This window comes from Periplaneta americana, chromosome 8 (genome assembly GCF_040183065.1).
Source record: "Periplaneta americana isolate PAMFEO1 chromosome 8, P.americana_PAMFEO1_priV1, whole genome shotgun sequence".
Taxonomy (NCBI): domain Eukaryota; kingdom Metazoa; phylum Arthropoda; class Insecta; order Blattodea; family Blattidae; genus Periplaneta; species Periplaneta americana.
In genome coordinates this window covers 45484035-45504962 of record NC_091124.1, presented here as the reverse complement: position 1 = coordinate 45504962, position 20928 = coordinate 45484035, and positions in this window count along the sequence as shown.

Here is a 20928-nt window from a genome sequence, read left to right as displayed (position 1 = left end):
TTACTCGTACGAAGGACGAAACTGGTAATTGGAATTAGGTACAGTCTATAGTGAGATAATATGGACAAAAGAACTGAAGCCTGTATCGAAATGAACGGCCACCATTTTCTAAAACGTGTTTAAATATCCATATTATAATTATTTTTCAATTTAAATTCATTCTCTATATAGTACGCTAATGTGCTGTAACAGTACAATATACACTGCATAATTAATACTTCCGAATGGATAGCTCAATTCGTGTGTAAAACACTAAGTGTTAATACAGTACTGTATTTTGATTAAACAAAAACCTAATTAAAATTATCAAACTCAAAATTGCGATATTTCCTAGTTTACATAAATGGATGAACTACTTTTCTTCCCTCCTATACCTAGTAAAGTGATTTGTATTTTACGCCAGTATCATCGAACTCCGTCGTGGAAACGGTGTTTCCTGTTTCAATCGTTAATTGAAAGGTATAGCCAGGTTAATATTAAAAATGTTAGTAAAAATAAAATGATGTCCCTGTACTTCTCTAAGTTAGATAATTCACAGTCTCCAAGGTCCCTAAAAACACATTACATAAATTTTATTTCTGCTTCTCCATTCGGAGGCTGCCAAAGACAAAGTCTTCTATACATGTGAAGACAGCGGAAAAAAGTGAAATAAAAGTCATGTTTACGGTTCACAAATACTGTACGCATAGACTATGGCATGAAGTGTGCATGCATCCCAAGTAGCTACAACACGGTACCGTCCGCAGAGAGCACCACGCGAACACCGAAAACAACTGCCACTCTGCGTTCTCAGTCAGTCCTCGTCCGTACGTGAACAGAGAACATTGAGATACGTAAACATATTATTCATTTGTGTTCGGTGAAGTGATCATAATGCCGAAGACAGATTTTAAAAAACATAGGGTGTATTCTTTAATACAAGAATATGGTGTCCATATTTTTAGTAGTGATACTGGTGAAACAATTAAATGTCGGTTACGTATGTGTGCATTAAAAAAGATAACAAAACAATCGATAGAACATCACTGTAATACACAGAAACACATGACAAATGTTACTCGTATGTTAGAAGAAAATAAGGGTTCAAGTTCAAATTCCGCCTCAAATATGAAATATGACTTTTGCCAGGATGTGTCAAATGATAAGTTGCAATATTCCATTTAAAACGTTGAACAGTCCTCACTTAAAAAAGGGTTTATAGAAAAGTACACAAAATATGTCATTGCAATAGTTATATCAACGTACAACCAATATTCAGTGATTATTCCGTGTGTCGATTTACATTTCCCCCGGCCTATACCTGCACGCGCCACTAGTGTACCTACTGTGCTTACGTAAAAACCCTCTGACGAGACAAATTAGTCGCGTTGTAGTTACCTTCAATGCAGTGGCGGCTCGTGGGTATTGAATTCAGGGGGGCTGCATACAAAAAAAAACAATGCAACTTACATTATTTAAAGATTAGTTCCATGCGCCTTGTCTTGTAGGTTGCAAACTTTAGAATCATCGTCATATTAAAATCCGATATGTCGTTTAACATAGTCTTTACAATGGAAAACATAGCTAATGCGGTCAGTCTCTCTTCTCTCATCGTATTTCTGAGATAGGAATTTACTCTCTTCAAACACTAAAAGCAACGTTCTGGTTCGGAAGCTGTCATTGGTATGGTGATAGCTATGCGTAGTAGTGCCACAACTTCTGAAAATGAGGCTTGCAAGTTCTCAGATAGAAGAAACTGCAAGAATTTAACTGCGTCACTGATATTTCTGAATTCTTGTTTCTGATACAACACAGTTAGTTCCGTTTTTAGTTTGTCTTTATCGAACATTGGAAAAAGCTTCACACATACCTTCAGGTAATTTTCAGGAAATGAGCTTTTATACCATTCAAATTTTTCTTGACACAGAAGAGAAGATAATATCAGATGATCTATGAACTGGAATCGGGTGTTAGCTTGTGTGATAATGAGGTCACACACTTCCTTGGCTGCCGCAACCCTTGTCTGAATCCCTTCGATCGTACGATGCTGTTTAGAGTTTTCATTTTCATAGATCTCGCTGCTCAACTGTGCACTGTTCCGTATTGTCTGTATGGCATTAACAAAGCTTGATATGCGGAGACGGCCTCGGTAGCACAGTCGGTGCGAGTTCGATTCCGGCCCAGGTCGATGGCATTTAAGTGTGTTTAAATGAGACGGACTCATGTCAGTAGATTTACTGGCATTTAAAAGAATCCTGCGGGACAAAATTCTGGCACACGGGCGACGCTGATATAACCCCTGCAGTTGCGAGTGTCGTGAAATAAACCATAACTTAATTTTTTATATGCAGATTTGAACCTTAGAAATATCTAACTGGTGATGTTGTAGTTGGTTGTATAATATATCTACATGATACATCAATAAATGAAAAAAACTGAGACGGAAATTGAATCCCGGATCTTCAAGAGTACGCGCTTGCCTCATTTATTGTGATGTTGTTGATGGCTCCTTCTTCTCATGAACAACATTTACTGTTCTTATTTTAAAACTCCATCTTGTTGCCCCAGCTGATGGAATTGTCTTTGAAACACATTAACCTAATACAGACTGTGTGGAGATCGAGAGAAGAAAGCAGGGATACTGGATAAATCAGCAAAAAAATATGCGGGCTTTGTAGGTTATTTTGTTTAGCGGCTCTTTCCATTATGAGATTCAACTGATGGGTACTTAATTTCACATTTCTCCTCAATTGTTAAGGTACTGAACTGAATAGACTGTAAATATTGTACAGAATTAAACATTGTTGCACTTATTATACTCACAACATTGAAGAAAATGTATTTAAAACTGCTCGCTACTGACAAACTGCTGCAAATTTTGCAGCGCCTGGAAACTCTGGATTCAGGGCGAGGGGCAGCAGGGGGAGGGGTAAAACTACGCGCAAAGCATCCGAGACGAGACTGGCAGCTCCAGGGGAGGAAGTGGCTTCACCAATCCGTCCTTGTCTCTCGTTTGGCTCTGGCAGCACCAGGGGTGGAAGTGACTTCACGAACGATTGCGTGCATGTCAATGAGAGCGAAATTTTTTAAAAATTCGAGCCCCCCTCCGAAAGCCGCCCCTGCTTCACTGTATTACACATTAGATTGTATAATAAATGTATTTCACAACATAAAACGAGACAAGAGCCACAAATGTCTGGGGGTGCTGCAGCTCCGCAGCCCCCCTCCGAAAGCCGCCCCTGCTTCACTGTATTACACATTACAATCTACAGAAAAAAAAACACACTCAAAAGTGAAACACTAAAAAGCTAATGCATTAGCTGAGAAAATCCAGAAAAGAATATATTAAAAGATGATAGCAATAGCTTATATGGAATATAATGCTTTTTTAACTATTGTTAGTGAACCTTTCGTCATCATCAGTGCAGGGAGAAGCAGCAACGCACTCATTAATATTTCATCAGTTGAGATCAACGACTCATAAAGCTAAAACGTCGAAAAGTTCAGTGAACTGATATTCAAAACATGGCATACAGAAGAGGATTGATTTATTTGATCTGAAAGTAAAGCTGCTCTATTGAGACAGAGTGTAATGGATGTGACCTATATAAAAACGCCAGGTCTTGCATGAAACATCGAACATGCAACCGTTGACACGCTGGAATGCGTACATACATACCCATACATCACGATTTCTAGACCTGTCAGCAAATGTTTATGCTGACATAAAAGAGTATATGAACAGATATTGAGTAAAACGTGTAGGAATTATTGTTCGGATTTACTTTTCAAAAATTAAAAAAATTGCAACCGTTTGGAATGTAAAAAGTTCAAAATACCGTACCTACACGATGCGAATGGCAATATAACAAACAGAAAACGAAAAGCGGATTGTATTTATGCCATATCTGTCTCTTCTTTCATTCGAAAATATCCGTGACAAAAGTTCCCCACAATTAATTCCCTCCATCTTTACTCACAATGCACTATTATTATTAATAATAATAATAATATTATTATTATTATTATTATTATTATTATTATTATTATTATTATTAAAATGTCTGTTATTATTAGGTTGAGAAGCTTTTGTCATCCAATCTGCTCTAAAAAAAATTGAAAGTTAAAATTTATAAGTTATATTACCGGTTGTTCTGTATGGCTGTGAAACTTCGACGCTCTCTTTGAGAGAGAAACATAGGTTAAGGGTGTTTGAGAATAGGCCTACGTGCTTAAGAAAATACTTGGGGCTAAGTGGGATGAAGTTACAGGAGAATGAAAAAATTACACAACGTAGAACTGCAGCATTGTATTCTTCACCTGATATAATTAGGAACATTAAATCCAGACGTTTGAGCTGGGCATGGCATGTAGCACGCATGGGCGGATCCAGAAATGCGTATAGAGTGTTAGTTGGGAGGCCGGAGGGAAAAGCATCTTTTGGGAGGCCGAGACGTAGAAAAAAATTGTTAAAATGTTATGTTTTATGTAACGACGCTCGCAACTGCAGAGGTTATATCAGCGTCGCCGGATGTGCCGGAATTTTGTCCCGCAGGAGTTCTTTTACATGCCAGTAAATCTACTGACATGAGCCTGTCGCATTTAAGCACACTTAAATGCCATCGACCTGGCCTGGGATCGAACCCGCAACCTTGGGCATAGAAGGCCAGCGCTATACCAACTCGCCAACCAGGTCGACCCGAGACGTAGATGGGAGGATAATATTAAAACGGATTTGAGGGATGTGGGAATGATTGTAGAGACTGGATTAATCTTACAGAGGATAGGGACCGATGGTGGGGTTATGTGAGGGCGGCAATGAAATGAACCTCCTGGTTCCTTACAAGCCACAAGTAAGTAATTAAGTAAGTAAGTAAGTTTGAATATGGACGTTACATCCCAAAAGTTTCGCATTTATGGAAAATGCAAATATATGAAATTGTAGAGTGTGATCCCAAAACTCCCTCTGTCCATTTGGCCATTCTTATGATTTAGGCCTGTACATGCACTGTATTAGAAGAATGTATCATCAATACATACGGTTTAGAGAAGTCTCCATATCTCATCTCTTTCCATCTTTTCCTTGGTCGATCCAAGTTCCTCTTTCAGATATAGGGGTTATTAAGTTTATAAAAGTTATCACTTTTATTACCACAGTTAATTTAATTTAAATCACTTATAACTCCCTTATATAGCCCTCATATTTTTAAAACATTACAGAACCTCAGATTCCACTTGTTCATATTTTGTTGCACGAATTCGCTTAATTTTTCCTGACGAAGAACCGGAAGCTGCAGCAACGTCGATTTTATCTTTGTTTATTTTATTATGGTCGAAGGAGTAGATTTTGCAATTCGAAAATAGTTTGCAATTTGATCTTAGAATGTAGGCTTTCACGGCCGTCGTGATTACAATTGGTATTTTCCGGGTTAGGGGGCCGTGGTCTGTCGGTAATAAAACTAAACGTTTCGCCCACTACTTCGGTCGACATCTTGAGTGCCACTGATGATGCTCACCGTTTGTTTGCAATTTGAGTTTTTGTCATAGTACCGTGAGACACTTATTTCAAAATAGTAACTTTAGTTTTGATAGCTATAGATTTTATCCTTCTTCCATTCATGTTGTTGCTAGTATTGAGGTGTTAACTCGAACACTGGACGTTAGAAACTAACAGTTAAATCACTGTAGCACTCAGTGACATCTCTCGAGACACACAGAAGACTAAACTCTACTACCACAGTCTAGTACAGTTATGTCAATTGATGCCCATAGGCCCAAAGGCGTGTTTTAGAGCTCATGAGAGCCTGAGCGGTTTACAGCGGAATGGAAAGAGACAGACGAAATAGGTATTATATACCGCTTGGTCCAGCTATATACAGGGATGGCCAGCACTGAATCAATAGATAAAGGGAAGAGAACTTATTAAAACTGTACGCATGTTAATTTTTAGGTTTGTCTGAGAATTATAAGTGCATTATAAGAATGTAAGTTTTAATTTTAATGCTAATTTTTCACAAGTTTGTTTTTTACTCAAAAGGAATATTTTCTCAACTGTCTTTTTATAGAAAAGTGAAATTTTCAGATATAGGCCTATTTATTTCGTAGCCTTACAGCTACTGAAGCGATGTTTTCGTAAATCTAATATAAGTATCGAAAATACGTATTACTGAAGATAGTATATTGAAATTTTTGAAAATATTCGCATGGAAAAGTTTATAAGGAAAGGAATAAAACAAAGCAACTACTGTTACATCATAAACAAAAGATATGTGCTCATGTGTTGTAAAATATCAGCTCTATAGCTTCAGAAGATTTCGAGAAAATAATTTAATATTCTAATGATAGGAAGTTGCGCACCAATATCACCTTAAAAGCATACTGCGATAAGAGTTTTGTTATGTAATATTAGTTACATTTAAAACATATACCTAGGTAACTTTGCTTTGCACTATATCATTTTTTCAATTACTTTATTGATTAATTTTATAAGGCTAAAGATATCATTAACATAAATTTCAGCTTATCATGTCATACTCAATCTCTTTTTTTGAGATATAACTTTCTTTATGAATGATGTGTTTCATTCACTTAGTACAGTATAGTTGTACTACTATGGAATGTATGTGAATATTTCTTCTTAACTCTTTAATATGTTATTAACGTTTAAAACACAACTGCAATATTAAGAAATTGGTGTTATTACTTTTTTCAGACAATATACATAATATCAAACAGAAAGAAGCCATTTAGAAATAACGACATACAATTTCACGTTCCGTTTGAAGTTTGTAAACCATTGTTTTTAAACCCAACAGGCTGCTTATTCATATACGAGGCGCATCAAGAAAGTAAGTATCCCGATTTTTTCCCCCTTGAAAGTAAACTTAATTAGCTTTGTCAATTGCACATGCGTAACAGATCTATGACGTATCAATCATATGCCAGCCGGACAGGTCCCGCCTGATGCCAGTAGCGTGGCAGCAGTGGTCCGAAATGGAAGCTCTTATTCCTTCTCCCGCCGCCTGCGAGGTTCGGTCGGTGATAAAGTTCTTTAATGCACAAAGCATTGCGCCAATTGAAATTCATCGGCAGCTCTGTCAGGTCTATGGGCCGAACATCATGAGTAAGCAGATAGTGCGTCGCTGGTGTAGGCAGTTTTCCGAAGGTCGTCAAAGTTTCCATGATGAAGAGCGCAGTGGGCGACCGTCCCTCATCAATGATGATCGTGTTGAGCTGGTGCGGCAGTGCATCATGGAGAACCGCCGCTTCACGATTACGGAGCTGAGCAGCCATTTTCCGCAGATATCTTGATCCTTGTTGCATGGGATTGTCACTAAGCACCTGCTGTTCAAAAAAGTGTGTGCCAGGTGGGTGCCGAAGAACCTGACACCCGAACACAAAATGCAACGTTTAGGAGCAGCGACGAGTTCCTCGACAGGATCGTCACGGGCGATGAGACTTGGATTTCGCACTTCACCCCGGAAACCAAGCAGCAGTCAATGCATTGGCGGCATAGTGGATGTCCGGTCAGGACGAAATTCAAACAGACGCTGTCGGTACGGAAAGTGATGTGCACGGTGTTCTGGGACAGGAAGGGCATTCTGCTCATTGACTTCCTTCCAAGAGGTGAAACAGTGAACGCTGACCGTTACTGTGAAACACTGCGAAAATTGCGAAGTGGAATGCTTACTGCAGGTGTTGTGCTCCTCCATGATAATGCTCGTCCACATACGGCTCGGCACACAGCAGCTGTTTTGACGGAATTGGGCTGGGAGTTGTTTCATCATCCACCCTACAGTCCTGATCTTGCTCCCAGCGATTTTCACGTTTTCTTGCACCTCAAGAAATTCCTGTCCTCCGGTGAGCGTTTTGGCAACGACGAAGAGCTGAAGACGTCTGTCACACGCTGGTTCCATTCAGAGGCGGCAGAGTTCTACGACAGAGGGATACAAAAGTTGATCCCACCATACGACAAGTGTCTCAATTCTGATGGTGGCTATGTTGAAAAATAGCTGAAACATTGCTGAACCTGTTGCCAATAAATGTTTTTCTGAAAGAATGTGTTCTTTTCTTTTTTAATAGGGAAACTTACTTTCTGGATGCGCCTCGTACATAACCCTTCCCCATTCCACATCTAGCGCTGATGCCTGCGCACGACGTCAAGGTCAGAAAAATGCGCTTGCTTTGACATCACTGGTCTATTATATACAGTCACGAAGCTCAATACATAGTAAATATGCATCCGTAGGTAATTGCTAACCACTAGGATCGCTACTATCGTCTCATCACAGATATGCGAAATAGTACCTGCACAGTCTATTGTTCCTAGTACCCTCACATCTCAAGTTTCGTGACAATATAGACTGTGCTATTACTCTGATTCCCGTGAGAAATCTAGCAATACATATTTTGCGTGTTCTAATCGATATCTTGAAGGACATTGGAAGCAAGTTGTCTTTTGTTCGTATTAAAGAAGTGGACAAAAATCTGAGGATCGAAAATTTGTTCGAAGTTCGTATTAACCGAATAAAAATCAATTACAATCACTCAATTTGAACCGGGGTAGGGAACATTGTTCGTATTAAGCAGGTGTTCGTCTTAACCGAGTTCGTATTAACGAGGGTTTACTGTACTCTGTACCATCTGGTCTTTGAAATGGAATTCACCGGTAACAATTCTGTGGCTTACAAGCTGGATTTGCTCACAAGTTCAGCGGTCTATATCCATTTATATACCAACATATTGTTATTCAATACACGATAAACCAATAGCGTACTTTGAAGCCACAAGCATAATGCGCACTGGAGTTAACAGCCAGGTTTCCTAGAACACTTTACTGGAAACAACACGTGGCGATTATGTAAGTGAAGCGTGCGGAGCTGATAAAAACTTGAGCAGACCAGAGCAGAGGTCGTAAAATGCTGTGAACCGGATTAATTCAAACAGCCATGCCACTGTAACCTGCGCACCACGATGATTGACGTTCTCTGTATCACAGCAGCTATCACTGTGTTGCGTAAACTGTGACAGACACCGATATGTTTCGTAAACTAGTGTTCTGTTTATTTATAAAAGCGGACTTCATTGCAAGCTTTTAAAATGCGACTATCATATAGGAAAGCGTGTTGTTATTTTGTTTTTTCTTTCTTCTCTCAGGTCATTCGCTTGAAAAAATAACCACCTTCAATCGACAGATTTCAGCGTATATAAACCTTTCCTTTCTACGTGAAACGGGGATAGTCGAGGTAAAAGCACAGTCTAGTTTATAGTCACGAAGCTCGAGTTTTGAGGGTGCTAGGAACAATACTGGGTGTTCATTTCAAAGTGTGTCATGACGTCACTGTTGTGAGTCAGCGATTTGAAGCGAGTTTCAGCTTTTATGTCTGAGAAGTTGCCTATTAATCAAAGTGTTTAATATGAACTTGAGAACGTGCACGGTATAACTTGAACGTCGTAGCAACAGATGGCGGTCTGTACGGTCTGTGTGCTATCATAACCTCTTTCGAACTGTGTTTTGCGCTGCGCGAGCACGTCGTACGCAGGGTATTTGTTATCATCGGTTGCGTACGGCAACATTCCACAACACAAATCAAATGCTTCGTGTCCATGTTGACCGTCGAAGTTAATATCAACAAATACGTAAGTAATCGTCTTAACCCTCTCCCCATATCCCGACAGTAAGAAAAAAAACTCACCTCAGTACGTGTTTCCAAACAGTTCACATTCCTGCCACTACAGGCGTTACGGTTCGTACCGGTAAGTACTCTTCAGAATGAACCCCGTACTTGCTAGGCAACTTCTCTGGCACATAGGTAATACGCCTCTGCGGAAGTGTAGGAAGATTGAATTCTCTAGGCTCATCGACTAGCCACATGACGGCATACAGCGAGTCATGACACACTTTGAACTGAACACGCAGTAGACTGTGCCGGTACTATTTCGCATTGTCGGTAATAGGGCGATAGTAGCGATGCTAGTGGTGAGCAACTATCTATGGATGCATATTTACTACGTATTGAGCTTCGTGACTGTATATACTAGACTGTGGTAAAAGAGAATAAAAATTGAAACTTTCTGATAACAAAAGCTTACTCTGATGTCACACGTACAGTTGTACCAGGGAAACAGAACTTTGAGCTTCGTGGTTTTCCACACGATCCGTCTCGCTCAATTAACACGGGATCCGGCAATTAACATTTACCATTTACAAAATACCATAACTGATTTACTGTTTAAAGAAACTACAAACCATGGACACTGTTACGCACGTCATAGTCTTGAATTTACAGATTATTACCTTATATTCTTTTTAAATTACATCCATAAGATGTCCACCATTAGCTCAATACATTGTTGTAATATTCTTTGTACACTAGCAATTACTCTCTGCAAAGTGTCTGGCGTGATACAAGCAATTTCCTTGACTCATTTCGCAGGCATAATAATCTTCATCACGCAGATGCTAGATAACCATAGCAATTGATAGAGAATTGTAAAATAATTATTAAAAGCGATTTTTATTATTAATTAATAATTGTGATTCTGAAGGAAGATAATTAATAGTACATTATGCAACGAGCCTATAATGGTAGTAATTAAAACGCAAGTATGTTTGTTTATGAAACGAGCGGAAGCGACTTTTTATGGTCGACCATATTTCTAACTTGAAATTATTCAAAATTAGGTCTTCTTATGGTTATGTGCGAACTGACCTGAATTGTGAGATGTGCACAGACGCGAAAGTATTGATTTTTTCCGAGGCCTAATGTCATTGACCTTGGCAGAGAATAAGATGAACATTAGTCTGATATAACCTGGAAATTGATTTAGAATTGAAAAACGAGATGCCAATTTGAATTTATTTGAATAACGCTAATTATTATACTAACAGAACATAACCTTCTGCGACAGTATTGGATCTCTAGCCTCCGTGACTTTTCGCTAATTATCTTTCGATTGCATATCCAAGAATAATCGATACTTGCGGTTTTATAACGGTACAAAGCTGACTTGTCATTGGCTGAACACCTGAACTTTAATGCATAGGTGTACTTTAATGGCATGCATTAAATGACTGCTACCAGGTGTATAATTATTACATTTCGGCATGGTCGAGCATAAAAATTTGTAAGGAAACATATTAGGGAAGTTGATGGATTATGAATATGACTTTAATGCCATTTATTTATTTTGTTCATTTATTTTTTTCCTCTTCTTTCCGACTCCAGACTGAAGCCAATCAAAATAATAGCGGAACGATCAGTGTGATGTTAGGCCACAGCTAGGGACAACAAAAACACGATTTATCTCAATTAATGAACAATGAGAGTGACAGGCGATGTATTTAGAGCTAAAATCATATTTACAACCTTCAAAGAATTACAATTAAATCCAACATCATACCATAATTTCAACCAACAATCGAATAATAAATATCAATCTAATCAAGCTCTACCAAAACATAAACTGCACCTTGATCTGGATTTAAAAAAAATCAAGAAAATAATTAAATCCAAAAAAGATTTTCTGTAGTAATTGCACGAGTGCTGTTATATCTTAGTGACTAGGCTATTTAGTTTATATGACGTCATTCTATTTTCGGCCAATGAAGTGTAATGAAATTTTGAATTCCAACCAATCACAGTCATACATCACGATAATTTCTGCAGCTCGATTTATCACTATCAATTTATCGCATGGTCGTTCTTTTGTTTAGTCAGCGTCGCCAACTGTTTCCACGTAAATCGATGAGCATGTATCCATTGTACTAAATGAAGCGCGAAATCCTACTTCCAGATCTACATCTAAAGAAAATGACACTCCTTCATAACAATTTAATGTATTAATCAGGTTATTTGTAGTATATACTATAAAATGTTTAAATTTAATTATGATTTCAGCAGTTAATGAAAACGTATGTCTATTTTAATAACAAGAGAAAAGTGCAGTACATGTAATTAATATTTTTTAAACCTGATTTCGCTTTTTTTAATTGGCATTACTGAATAACATTCAATTTCTTTATTGCAGTAATCGTTATTCATCTATTTCGACTTCGCAATGTCAGAATAGGTTAAATATTCATACATATACAATTATTGACATTTTGTGATCGAATTTTGGGGATATATTATTTACATTTTTATTTTATTCACGATATAGTCCTAATAAATGTCACTCGAGGTCTGAGATTTCCCAAATAAATCCACTTGCTTCGCTCGTGGATTTATCGGAAAATCTCAGACCTCTTGTGACATTACTACAGATAATTTCACATGTCCGGAGAGCGAGTGAAATAATGCTAATACGATGAAACCACGAGTGCAATTTAATAAAATTATTCAACAAATAAAATTAATAACTTGCAAAATCGAATTACTTACATAGCTAAATTATAACAGGCCTAATTATTACACAACACAGCAATAAGACATTATTATGTCTTCTTCTAATTAAGTTAAAAAAAAAAAAACAAACTGCTACCTATCATGGCTTACTAAATACTATTGCCGACTACTCAGAGCGGAAATACGAAACAGCAATACTTAACCTCAAAAGTAAGAGAAGTTGAAAAGTTTCATTAACAGAAGAAAAACACGAAAGTTCTTACAGATATTTATTTGAAGTTACGTTTATTGAAAACGAAATTTTCAAATTTGAATTTTTTTGGCATTTCTTGACTTTCTATTATCGACACAAGTATTGTACGAAGTGTCTTATCAAGAAAAACCGCTGTGATTGGTTGATTTTAAGGCGGTTTTGAAACGTTATTGGCCAATATCGCAAATTCATTCTATAAGTTGATTAGTCATCATAACTGCGGTATACAAACACATAAACAAATTAAGTGAAGCAATATTTGTGGAAGGAGATAAAATATTCATGTCTCTGTGAGAAATCGAAACCGGGTTAGCTAGAACTTCATGTATTGATGTATGTATGTATTTATTCACACTGCAAATGGATAAATACCCGATACTGAAGCCACAATCACAGATAACACTTGAAAACTTTGATGTACCATAAATTTCTTGGAAATAGCTTAATTGTATAGGTTGATGATGACGTTGAAACCTGCAAATTTAAACATACAGTTGTTGCTTTCCCGAAATTAGTTTTCCACTACTAGCAAACTTGACATACGAAGTTCCACATACATTCACAATGTTATGATTCAATATTACATCGCTGTTGGGCTACGTTTAATCAATTTTAGATGTTAACATATTTACATATGGAACGCCAAAACTACGATGCAGTATCTAGTCAGGCTTCAATACAGCTGGAAAGATTTATTCAAAATTACAGTATATAGAGTTGCACAAAATACACACAAAATTAAATTGAATTTAATTAATTCTGGAGAAATAATAAAGTCTGAAGCCAATGATGATTAAGGGGTAGGTTCATCATTGGCCTGCAAAAATTTAGTGAAATTAATTTTTTTAATATCTCAGCTACTATAAAAGCTAAATGAACAAAACTTTTTCATGCTTAATATACATGTATCACATTAATCAGAATATTAAAATAGCTAATAATTATCTGCAAAACAATATCAAATTTGCATACTTTTTTATAACCTTAAAGAATTTACATGATAAAATATAAAATTAATTAAATATCTGTATAATACCTTTACTGGAATGTTCTAAAGACCTACATCAACAAAATAGTCAAGGATCTATTGCGTACCTATTCCTTGAAGAAATATTTTTTTTCTTAATCGTTACCTTCAATATTTAATTTTCTAAAAATTTTGATTAAGAAGAAAATATTTCCTGAAGGAATAGGTAAAAGATCCTACACTAGGTGTTAATAATAATAATAATAATAATAATAATAATAATAATAATAATAATAATAATAATAATAATGATTTATTTTAGCTGGCAGAGTTAAGGCTGTAAGGCCTTCTCTTCCACTCAACCAGCAAAAAGTGTATATACATATGCATGAACTTAAAAAGAATTCAACAATTTGATTTAGATGAGAGTTACATGTATACAAGAGTTATATACGAATTAAACAACAAAATACTATGAACTATTAATTAGACACTGAAATAAACTGTTTAGCAGAATTAAGCTAAAATACATAGAATGTTAATATATTTCAAATAATATTAGATAATAGAAAGAGATTATGATGAGAGAATTTTGAAAATACATCACTATCAGGATGATGTCTAAAGAATGAAGTAACAATGTAGTCAGTGATAGTTTAAATCAGTAAGATTGGAGTGATATGCTAATAAGGTTATCTTTTAAGCTGTTTTTAAAGGTGTTTATTGTCTTGCAGCCCCTAATACTTTGTGACAAGGAATTCCATTGACGCGAGGTGGATACTATAAAAGATTATGAATAACAAGATGTTCTATGAAGAGGTAGGTCTTTAAAACATGCCAGTAAAAGAATTATGTAGATATTTAATTAATTGTATATTTTATTATGTAAAGGCTTTGCGGTTGTAAAAAATTATGCAAATTTGATACTATTTTTACAGGTAAGTATTAGAAATTTCATCTGAATGGTTTTTATAAAGTGTACTGTATGTATATGAAGCTAAAAGGTTTTGTTCATTTAACTTTTATAAAAATGAATTTCACTACAATTACGGGAGAAGTACATCCCAGAAATGACAAAAAAAGTCTCGGATAATACGATCTCTAATATTCATTAAAATTTTTCTCCCCAAGGGCAGGTCTTTCATTGCAAATCCAGCATTCTCCAGTCTTTTCTAACTTCAGCCTTGCTCTTAGTTTTCGAATATGAACCATATATCGTAATGTCGTTTATAATATCTTTAATTTTACATATGTATATATTGGAAGTGTTAGAACTCTGCAGAGCGTCTGACCGCGAAACCAGGTGGCCCGGGTTCAATTCCCAGTCGGGGCAAGTTACCTGGTTGAGGTTTTTTCCGGGGTTTCCTCAACCCAAATACAGCAAATGCTGGGTAACTTAGGTGCTGGAGCCCGGGTTCATTTCACAGGCATTATCACATTCATCTCATTCAGACGCTAAATAATCTAAGATGTTGATAAAGAGTCGTAAAATAACCTACTAAAATAAAAAAAAAAACTCTGCATATCGAAGGAAAAATAGAATACATTAAAGTAATTTGAAAAAAAAAACCTGTTACGCGTTTTGTAACTAAATGCACGGTTCATTACAAAATCGGTTGAAAGTCTGCGTAGTTTGGCAACAGCGCATCGCCGGCTTAGCTACGAATACACACGAACCCTGATCTGAATAACAGCATTCAGTCTCTTACTCACCGCAGTTGGGTTGCCAGTATCATTTTCCGGATATGTAACTTCATTACATGATCTATTTCGGATATTGATCATCTAAATTTATTTTGAGAATTTTTTTTTTACAATTTATTTATTATTTATTTATTTATGCTCGACCATGCCGAAATGTAGTAATTATACACCTGGTAGCAGTCCTTTAATGCATGCCATTAAAGTACACCTACTCATTAAAGTACAGGTGTTCAGCCAATGACAAGTCAGCTTGTACCGTTATAAAACCACAAGTATCGATTATTCTCGGATATGCAATCGAAAGAGAATTAGCGAAAAGTCACGGAGGCTGGAAATCCAATACTGTCGCAGAAGGTTATGTTCTGTTATTATAATAGTTTGCGTTAATTGTAAATAATATTCAAATAAATTCAATTTGTCATCTCGTTTTTCAATGTCGAATTCAATAATCAAGGTTATATCAAGTTTAACGGGTTTACATCAAGGTCAATGACATTATTGTTCCCCGGAAAAAATCAATACTTTCGCGTCTGCGCACATCTCACAATTCATGACCTAGAACAAGGTCACTTCCGATCTTGTCAGATACAAATAAAATGAATACATCTGAATAATTTCAAGTTATAAATATGGTCGAACATAAAAAGTCGTATGAAACTTGCCTATAATGGTAATTAAGACGCTCGTATGAATATTATGAAACTCGCTTGCGCTCGTTTCATAAATATCCATACTTGCGTCTTAATTACTATCATTACAGGCTCGTTGCATAATGTACTATTATTTAATACTTTACACTTGAGCTACATTAGGCACTGCAGCCCGAAAGAGCAGAATCTCTTGCTCGGGCGCAGTTAAGATCAGTTGTACAAAATATATCACAAAATTAAGAGAGTTCATTGAGCACAGTAACATTAATAAACGGTAAAATAATACAGCATGTACTAATAGGGTCTATATACAAATAGAAAATACAAGAGTACATAAATATTAGAGTATCAATTTTAACTCAATTAGCTTAAACAATTAAATAATTAATCTGATTTGTTTCTTAAATCTATGTGTTAAGTGTACTTAGCTCAGGGTAAGCTCTAATTAATGCATTATATATTCTGGGTACAAAACTTCTGCTGTGTTTTAATCCAGCAGTTGTGTGGCATTTCGGAGTATTTAGAAAGAAACTGTAGTTTTGTCTGTTATGGTATTCGTGAGGATCAAATTTAAATTTATTGTGGTTTTTATGGAACTAAATCAGCAATGTTTGTTTATAAATTTGTTCTCGATTTGATACACAAAATTCCTGAAAAATTAATTTTTTGTTGGGTAATCAAAAGGTCTATATAGAGAAATTTTGGTAATTCTTTTTTGGAGCATATTTAAAGGATGGAGAGTCGATTTTACCATTCCTCCCCAACCTAAAATACCATACTGAATTACTGATTGAAACAGAGATAAATACACAGTACGCAGAACATAAACGGGTAATTAAGAGCGTAGAATGGAAAATTTGTGGATTGTTTCACGCAATCTGTTACACAGGAAGGAGATATGCTTGTCCCATTTTAAATGTTGGTCAATAATAATGCCTAAATATTTAACTTGTGAGGATATACTCAAAGCGTTACTTGAGCAAGTAGGTAGGTTACAATCATGTATTGTTATACTTCTATTATTATTTATTTTTAGTTGTTCAAGGCTATGTGATGTTAATGAATATGGTATTAATTGTGTAAATAAATGGCATTTCGGATTTGAAAGTAACTGATTATACAGGGACATTATTTTATTTTTACTAACATTTTTAATATTAACCTGGCTATACCTTTAGAGAACTGGAAACACCGTTTGGTACCCTCTTCCACAACTGTAGTTCGATGATACTGGCGTAAAACACAAATCACTTTACTAGGTATAGGAGGGAATAAAAGTAGTTCATCCATTTACAGTACGTAAACTAGGAAATATCGCGATTTTGAGTGCGATAATTTTCATTAGTTTTTTGTTTAGGCTAATCAAAATGCAATACTGTATTAAGAATAAGTGTTTTTACTCATGAACTGAGTTATCCATGCGAACGTATTCATTACGCAGTGTATATTATACTGTCTACAGCACATTAGCATACAATATAGAGAATGAAGTTAAATTGAAAAATAATCATAATATGGATATTAAACACATTTTTGAAAATGGTGGCCGTTCATTTCGATACAGGCTTCAGTTCTTTTATGCATATTATCGCACTACAGACTATTGCATCTAATTCCAATTACCAGTTTCGTCCTTCGTACTAGTAACTCATGTTGAAATAATTCTGTACCTACTCTATAAAAGATTACCTTACGTACTGTAAATTCAATCTTCACTTCTATCCGACCCGCACAGATAAAATTACTCAGACATGCTATCTACTGTCCGTCCAAGTGGTTATGCCGCAGGATCGTAGAAAGGGGGGAAATCACGTGACAGTTCATTACTTAACGAGGCCCTTTTAGTTAAGTTATTTTAAACAGTTGTATAATATTACGTAAACGCCCAATTCCTAACAGAAAATAATGTTTTCAGAAAAGAGCTAAGACAGCCCAGCTTTTACACAGGGGTGAGCAGAAGCAGGTGGGGGAAATCGGGATGCGACGCAAGCAAACGGACAATACCTGTGCGAAAATATGATTCAATATTGAAAGCTCTTTCGTCACTGGAAAACGCGAACATATTTCTGGAACGTACTATACTCACTAACTCAGTGCTGTTTACCATATGCGGCCTTGATTCTGCGTGGAGGACAGTTGAAGGGGTGGGAGTGAAGTACATTCAAAAACTCAGGTACAATAAAAATTGAAGTAAAAATAAAATGATATCCCTGTATAATAAATGAGAATGTAAATGACAAAAACTACTCTACATGACAGGGAGACGTTTATTTAATTAAAAAGAGAATTACAACGTAAGCTTACTTAATGCACTTGTCGCTAAACGTATACAGTAATTTAAAAGTAGCCAAAGTGACTATATATCTAGGTATCTTGCAATCGATTTTCAGCGGAGTTTTTCTTTTCTTTTATTCAGAAAGCCTTCGCGTCATGTTGGCAACAAGGTTAAGAAGTTAGATTTTTTTATCTAGTTTTCTTACAGTGTCTACGTTGGAGTGGCGACACAATGAGCCAAAAGGGAAACGTATCTGAAAATGAATTACTTGGTCCTAAATAGAAAGAGGTGCACGAGTGGAGTGCATGTAGGAAAAAATCACATAATTCAGATTATTTTCGTAACCAACCTCGTTACACTTGACCCACGACTCTCATGAAGCTGACTGCATACTGACATGCGATCCATTAATCAAATATGAATTATGCAGCTTCATAATTATCTTAATGTGGGAAAGACTGATATAACCTTAACACCAATACCGCAGGGAATCAAAGTAGAAATTAGGTACGTTTACATTTGCTTTCTTTTCAAAGCATTATTTGACTTATGATGGTAAAAAGGACGAAAACGTGCATTAATCAGCTAATGGCTTCTCTCCAAATAAATATGTTTGAATTAAGACCGACCGTTAGTCCACCGCTGTGGAGGGCCTGCTGCTGCTGCTGCTGATGATGATAATGATGAGTCTTCCTTAAGCTACGTTACGCGGTCGAACAACTGTACCAGCATCGTTGTACTACCACTGAAGATGGAGGAGCATTCCTCCGAAACATGTATGGTTTTTAACCGATTTTATTAATTTTATTCAATCATTAAAAAGTGTTCATATAACTGTATTATATTACTTTTATTATATATAACTATGATGATGATGACTATAATGATAACAATGACGTCGACTGTGATGATGGTAATGGTAATAGGTAGTATTCGTCTTTAAAATGACCCTGCTTCATATAAAAATGTAACAGCGTATATTGTACACAATTTCTAACAAGATATGAAATTTTATTTTGAACATAAAATGAGAATGTTATTGGCTTAGAGCCTATAGCAAGAGAACGATCAAGTGGAGCGCTAATAGGAAACTTATCAATACTGTAACAGCGCCAGAGGTAAACTCGATAGGGAACTGTAAAAGAGTATCGCACAAAAACGATTGCGTACATACTGCCAGACAAAGGAAATGTAATACGATGCAGAACGTTTCTTTTGTAGTATATTTTAATACGGAAATGAATAAGCTTTGACTTGAAAACTGAAACACAATACCCTCGTTCCTATTATATTTAAAGGCATTATTTTTCTCAAAGTCTTCCAGAGCAACCCCAAAATATGGGAAAGAAGCAGAGATTGTAATGAAAGAAGAGAGAGTGTAATTATGGTGGTGAAATAAGTCCGAGGTCCAGCGCTAAAGTTACCCAGCAATTCTACTTCAGTTGATTGAGGGAAAACTTTGGAAACACGTCAACCAGGTAATTTGTCCGAACCAGGATTTGAACTATGGCCCATTCGTTTCACGGTCAGAAATGACTAGAGTTCTGCGTATGGTTACTTTGAATACAAGTTAGGTGTACATCGATAACACTGGCTTCGTTGCGAGTCAACAGTTCACGCTGCAGTGAACCAAACAGTCTTTCCTCATGCACAGTGTCTATGTTTATCCGTGTACCTATGTAAGTCGGTAAACAACATGAATAGTACTTGAATTTAATAACAACAATAACGAAGCATGTATTAGAAAGCACCTTATATGGAATAAGAGAAAATTTTTAATAGGAATAGACGAAAAAAAAAAAAATTACGAGCCACCACATTTCGTCCAGGAGGAAATCATTCGAGCTAAGATGAAGATACATTTACTGAAATATATTAAACAATATTAAATATCTATGTAATGCAAACACACGTTCTCAGAGACGCTCTAAAGCTATGTAGGGCAATATTTTGAGATGCGTAAAAAATTTAACGATATTAATTAAAAAAGCACACTCTAATTTCTTCCTACAACCGCCTTTGTTAACATTATGTAATGACATAAAAGAAATCGAAGTCAAAAAATGTTCAACTCAATAAACAATTCAGGCGTCACATACAACTTTTAGTCGCCATGGCTACCTGACGCACGGTATTTTTTTCTACGCCTGATTTTTACTTCTTCTTCTTCGTCTTCTTCTTCTTCTTCTTCTGCCGATACACAGTTTTGAGTTGTTTCCCGTCTGTGAACTACAAATGGAATTGGTCCGTCCAACGTCGGTGAGGTCTGCCTACTTCGTCCTCGTGGATAGTATAGCTGGCGCCAGCTTTTTGGCGTGTATCCTAGATATGTAGTGCCCTGCTTGTGAGCATGTTGATAGTGCAGGTCAGAATGGTACCACTTCCTATACACGTCACATCAGCTATATGCCAAACACAGTTGTCAGACTGACTGCGGCAAATGTAAAACACTCGCAGTTAACGTTCCTGTTACTTATTTCACACGCCAAAAACGGTGACGCGGACTGTAATACAAAAGTTGCTTGGGTAAACGATTTTCAGGCACCCTAAGAGGGTGGTTTCTCTATTTACGTTGATAATGTTGGACGTCTGCGGTCCTTTCTTTCAGGGGCGAGCTAAAGTTTTTCTGTATATATTATATTTTATGTTAAAATTATTATCAAAATAATAAATAAATAAATAAATAAATAAATAAATAAATAAATAAATAAATAAATAAATAAATAAATAAATCTCCTCAACTTCCCACTGAT